The following is a 6,296-nucleotide window of genomic DNA, read 5'->3' as shown; positions in this document are numbered from 1 at the left end:
TCTCGTGGAATCAGCCCTACCGTCAAAATGAGGGAATATGTATTGGCTCCTGTATAGCCCCGATGCAAAGTAACCGCTCTTTTGCTCAAGCTTGACAAGTCCGCAAAAAGAAAAATGGACAATCCCTGATTTGTAAGTAGCTGGAAGGTTTAGATATGTCGAAGACTTTCTGATTTTAACGTGGTAGCGTTAAGGAGCTCGTGTTGCAGAAAAGACGGTACTGGCATTGTAATACGAAAATAGCCATAAATAATCTCTTCTGGAGATATGGGGAATCGAAGCAATGTCACTTAGATTGAGAGGTGAGCACGTGCAGAACACGCTGCGAAGGCTCATTTTTTTTTCTTATTGCATAGAAGTGCATGCACACTGAAAGGCTTAAGTCCGACTTAAGGAAGTCTCATCACGGAACTCGTCATACACAATCACACCAGTGTCCACTCTCCCTTTGTCAGCGCATCGAAATTCCGGGAGACACACACATGCATTGAGGAAAGGGAGCCAGGCAGGAGGCTGATCCTGCGCAGCATATACCCACCGCACCATAGCACACTGCTCTCTGAACAGAGACCTCGATGAACGTGGCGGCTCTGCGTGACGATCTGTCATGCGTCTCTTCCACAGGCATATGAGCAATAAAAGATTCGGTGGAACCTTTGAACCTTCCATTTAGGCGAAAATCTATTAATATAGGCCATAAGCTCAGTGTCCTTTTTGACAGTCTGTTGAAGAATGTCCCAAAAAAAACGCGGCATCACATCAAAACACAGAGAAATGACCAATAGTTTATGGCTGCTGACACAAGCGGCAGCTCACAGGCCATGGCACAAAAGTTCCTTTTTCACGAAGCCAAGTTTTGACAGGCAAAGCTGACATCTGAAGTTCAAAAAAGTCTTTGCGGTCACTTGAACGCACATTCATTGCACCCGCTTTAAGACGCTGTTGTCTAGAAAGGAGAGGTAAGGCTGCCAATACACCGGTACAGGAAACAACCCCTCAATCAGAATTTTTGTCATCTGTTTTCTGAATAGACTGTATAAAAATTTTGAGGACAAGTGTATAGTGGGGAAATGGAATGTGTCGGCGACTTCTTAACAAAACCCCACGAAGGCCCCTCATTCCTGTGACCAGTGGGCACAAACCGCACTCAACAGCACTTAATGAGAACAAAAACTGTGCAGGAACAGAACAAGGACAAGCAAGGACACACACAGCGCTATTGTTCTATTGTATTCCTATTGTTCTGTTCCTGCGCTATTTTTGTTGACATGTGTTACCAACAAGCCCAGGCTGCCACCTTAAAGCACTTAATGAGCACTTAATCGTCTGTTAAACACAACTAGTAGGAAGGGACGGTTAACAGTCCTAAAAGAAAAACTTTTAAACAGTCTGATGAACAAACAAGTACTGCAGACCAACTCCAGTGGCCTCCCGAGGGAGAAACAAATTGGCTCTACACATAATCTCCCATTGAGAGCGCCACACAAAGGTCTGAAAAGTTGTATGAATTGCCTATACTTTTTTTCTTGCATAATGCAACACCTGCATGACATATATAAGCTTTGAAACCAAGAAGATATCGCAAACTTGGGCTCGTGCAAATAGAGACAGCACCGTGCCCATCCCAGCCGTGGTTTGTCGCCCAGCTAACGAGATCTGAGAATCCCAACGAGGCCCACTATTACGGTACCGATGCAACGGAACCCCCAAGCATTGCAAATCTTTGAAGTCCCACTTGATGCCGCAAAAAAAGCTTGGTTTTGTACCCCAGTGTCCTACCCAGAATACCTCTGATTTATCAAGTTTAAGAGACTCACCAGAACAATGGTAAAACTGCTTACTTACACGCAAAATCTCGAGCACATTCTTTTTTTATCCGAGGAGAAACAGCAACGTCATCAGCATAAGCTAAAATCTTAATTTCACACAGTGATTGTGAGAATCCACAAATTGCTGTGTTCTTGTTGGTACTGCGACATAGGGGCTCAAGATATAAAGCAAATAACAAGGGTGATAGCGGGCAGCCCTGACGATCAGATTTTTTAAGTGAAATAGGCTTGGTAAACTTTTGATTAACAATCAGTCTTGTAGTGGCTGCTTTATAACATAGTTGTAAGCCTTTAAGTAAGACATCACCAATATTTGCACTCTCTAATACAGCAAATAAGAAATCATGACTGACCTTTTCAAAAGCTTTTACCAGATCAATCTGAATAACAGCCACTTGACTGACCTCATTGGCACTGTGTCTAACATGGAACGGAACGTGCAATATGGATACTGTTTTGAATACTACGGCCTTTAATTCCGCACACTTGGTGCGGCCGTAATAAATCTAATGCCACAAGATGCATACAAGAAGAAAGAACCTTCGCAAATATCTTATAATCCATGTTGCATAAGGATATCGGACGGTACCCTTCAACAGTGTTCAACCGATATGCATCTATACTTTTTCGGGATTAGTATGGTGTGACCAGGGTAGACGTAGGAGGCGAAACGATCAGGTCATAAGCTGCACTCAAAACTTCTCAAAAGACAGGTGCTATAAGCTAGGCATAAAAGGTTTATAGAACTCGCTACTTAGACTGTTCAGAACGTCCGACTTGGGGGGGGGGGGGGGGGTATTCCTGGGGCTTTCTTGAACTTTTATATGCGGCTTTTTGTCTGGTAATAGTAACCCGATCAATGGGTCCAATTTGAGAATTTCAGTCACTTAAAAGAAGCATTTCCTCGTCTTGAAGATGAGCAGCGTGCAGTCACTGAGGGATCTTTTACTTTAGATGAGGTCAAATCGGCCATTTCTTCTCAACAGAACAGGTTCAGAAGTTCCCTGGCCCGTACGGTCTAAGTAGCAAGCTAAGAAGGCTCGTTGGTTCCAAATGCAAAAAAAGTGGACCTAGTATAGGCATTGTGGTCTTTGACTATGTGAAGTGTTTTTTTGCACTGAAGCGGGCATGAGTAATTATGCGTATGCAAATTTTGAAACAAATGGGACCCGCTAAAAATCGCGTTCCACTCTATAAAGCATTTCATTTGACTACTAAGAGGCGTGGAACGCAGTGCCATGTACTTTGTAGAGATGAATGTAAATGCGAATAGCTTGCGCTGAGGTACAATAGGTGTGTTATGACCATGTTCCGTTTGAGTTGCGGTTTATGGAGTTCTTCGTTCCAAAGCGACTGAGGCTATGTTACTCCGTAGTGAAGGGCTTCGATAATTTCGGTGACCTATTATTGACAGTGACCTGGATTCAGTTGAAACCAGCGCTTTTAACATACCATGCTCAAACAAAGCTTTAAGTCGCTTGTTTCAGCATTGGAGCTACCACCGTCTAACAACAGAATCCACTTTCTGGATGTCACCAAATTCGGCGCATATTCCGAAAACTGCCGCAGCGCGGAAGCAATCTATCGAGCACGCGCTGTTAGACCAATGGAGAAAGAAACCCCCGGAGAGCGCCTAACCTTGTGTGTGTTGCTGCCCCCTCCACTTCGCTAGCGGGCGCGGCGCCAAAGGAAACGTCCGCGTCCGCCGTCAAAGGATCGTGAAAATTTGAGTAAATTCTGCTCATTTCCGACGGCAAGGGCGTTGCCTTCATGCCTTCCCCCCTTCGCTAGCGGGCCGGTAACGGCGCATCGTAAGAAGGAACTGAAGGTTCTGGAAGCTGGTGTTCGCGCCTGGTCAATGGGGACGCACACCCGGCGCGAGTGTGAGACGGAAATTGTACAGTTATTACTTCGTGTATGTGCTTGCCGGCCTTGGTACGAAGAACGAACGGACGCGGAGCGCGCCTATATTTGAACGGAATTGACCGCGACCGCTGTCAGTCAGCCAGAGCCGCCGTTCAACCTTCAGAGAAGCGCGCCCGCTCGACTCTCGGGTTAACAGCACTCGCCGAGCCCCGGACCAGCGAGGCAGCGTGCGCTAGACAGTGCGACGGCCAGAGGGCCACAGCGAAGCCGTCCCACTAGACTGTGGGACGGCTTCGCTGTGGCCCTCTGGCCGTCGCACTGTCGCAGTACGCGATGAACAAATTGTGCTTTTTTAGTTTGACTCTCCTGTGTTAGTGCACTTTAGGTGCAAGCCTTTTGTCTCTTTGTAGCATCTCTCGAGTGTTATTTTGCACGAGTTGCATTGTATTGTAAATCACTTTGTGTGTGCCCGTACTAGTGATTGCGAAATGCACTGTATTATATCTTTACTGTATAAAGTTTGTTTACTTGTGAAACCTTGGCTCCGACCCATTATCCGCCTTGGGACCGGCGAAAGGTGGGCACTAAACGATCACCTCCCTTGTCACTTGGTAGCTGGTCTTTGGCTTAGCGTGCCACGCTGTGTCGAGGGCATCTCGATCCTTTGTGACTGGGAGAACGGAGAAAAAGTCGGAAAGAGTTTACGAAGCGGTCGTAAATGAATGTGTAGCAGCAGAGCGATATAATAAGATGCCGCACGGCAGTGAAAAAAAACCATTGGAACCAATTGGACATTCTAAATGGAACTAATTGGACATTCCCATTGGTTCTAATAGGATTTCCTAGTTAGAACCGATTGGTCCCAGTTGTGTGTTCAGCCACCCGACCAAATGGACCCAACTGGACTAGCCAATTGGACCCATTAGGCTAGACACTTATTTCTCCCAGAAAATATTCACAAAATATGTTGCGTTTATTCAGAAAGGTAGCTAAATGTTTGTGAATAATATGCTCTAGGATCTTGGACAAACATTTTCTAAAGGAAAACTAATTTATGAGGACTGCAGGGATGCTGTGCCTTGTCTCAATCAACAATTTTCTGCGGAATTGAAATTAACAAGCTTTTATAGAAATCAAAGCCAACAGACACACATACATCAGGCACAAGCAACACTGCACTAGTAGCATACATTAGCTCAATATGTACAGTCTTTGTCAAAAGTAACCAGGCAGCATTCTTTTCTTCTTATTTGTATAGTACAACCTTTACGGCTTTCCTTAATATCGAAAAGTTATTTGAAGGTGAGGACAGGGGTTCTCCCTACCATACAGAGATTTAGAGCTTGAGGGCTGGCATAATAGTTTAAATATACGACTGAGAAGCAAAACCTTGCAGCCTGGTTACTTTTGATAAAGGCTGTACATCCAGAGAACATACTTCTGCTCCTAATTATGCGCAATTTATGAGGCTCTCATGCTGGGGCCAGTGGCGCTTGTCCAATGAGCGCAGTTATTTAATTTAATTTCAGCTGCAGTGGCGGTGTAGATGATGAATGCAATTTAGTAGGTGAAGCTGCTGATGGCTCTCTCTTATTATAAGAACCATACTAGTTCTACCTTGTTTGTCAAATATGCAAACATTCATTGGAGAAATTGGGTACAGTTGGGCAGTTCAATTGGATGCAATGGGTAAGACCAATTGGGCTCACCGATTGGAAACCCAATTGGTCCAATTGGATAGTTCATTCGGACCATCCAATTGGAACCAGTTGGAAACTCAACTAATCGGAATGGAACCATTTGGAAATCCAATTGGTTCCAATGGTTTTTTTTTACTGGAACTGAAGCGGTTAGTGAGGTTCATCGATGAAGGTATACTTTGTGTTGAAAAGCTCGGTCTGCAAATATGAGCTTGAAGGAGGAGGTTGAGGTTGGAATCAAGATGGGAATGTCTGGAAGTTATGAAGTTCGGCGCGCGCCTTTAGAGCGGTGACGCTAGTATGACGGAACTAATCTTATAAGATGAACCCGCGCGACAGCACGATTTTACAATGTTTCTAAATCGTGAATAATGTATGCTTGATCCGGGTCCTAAATCTCTGATGCGTACTCGATTTTAGCTCGCATTAAGGTAATGCATGCTAGTTTTCTGAAATGCGAAGACAGGTTTAAGGGTACCATTTAAAAGACCAAAAGAGCGGTAAGGAGCAGCCAAAATTACGTTAATTTCTATGCTATTCTATGCTAAAATATACTCAACATAAAGTCCGAGATATTTGTAGGTAGCAGAAAGTTCAACCGCGCTATCAAGGAGAGTGTCAGCTGTCGGGATGCGGTATGACTTGTGATTGAAAGACTAGTTTCGTTTTTGAGACATTAAAGGTGCACTGAAGAGGAATCTGAACTCGTCTTTTTCCCGCGGGAACTCAATCTACACGTTCCGAGCATTCTTAGAAACTTCGATTTATTGCCCTGTGTGGCCGATTTCCCTAACTAAATCGAATTAACGCCCGGCTCCCGCCTTTTTTTTTGAATTCTCTTTCCTACGGTGGGCGGAGTCGACCAACGCAGGGAGTGCCTTTCACCCAGCCCCGTGGCGGG

The sequence above is a fragment of the Amblyomma mixtum genome, chromosome 6, assembly GCF_055824585.1.
Source record: "Amblyomma mixtum isolate Tamu chromosome 6, ASM5582458v1, whole genome shotgun sequence".
Classification (NCBI taxonomy): Eukaryota; Metazoa; Arthropoda; class Arachnida; order Ixodida; family Ixodidae; genus Amblyomma; species Amblyomma mixtum.
The sequence above is the reverse complement of the archived record's forward strand: the minus strand, read 5'-3'. Positions refer to the sequence as shown.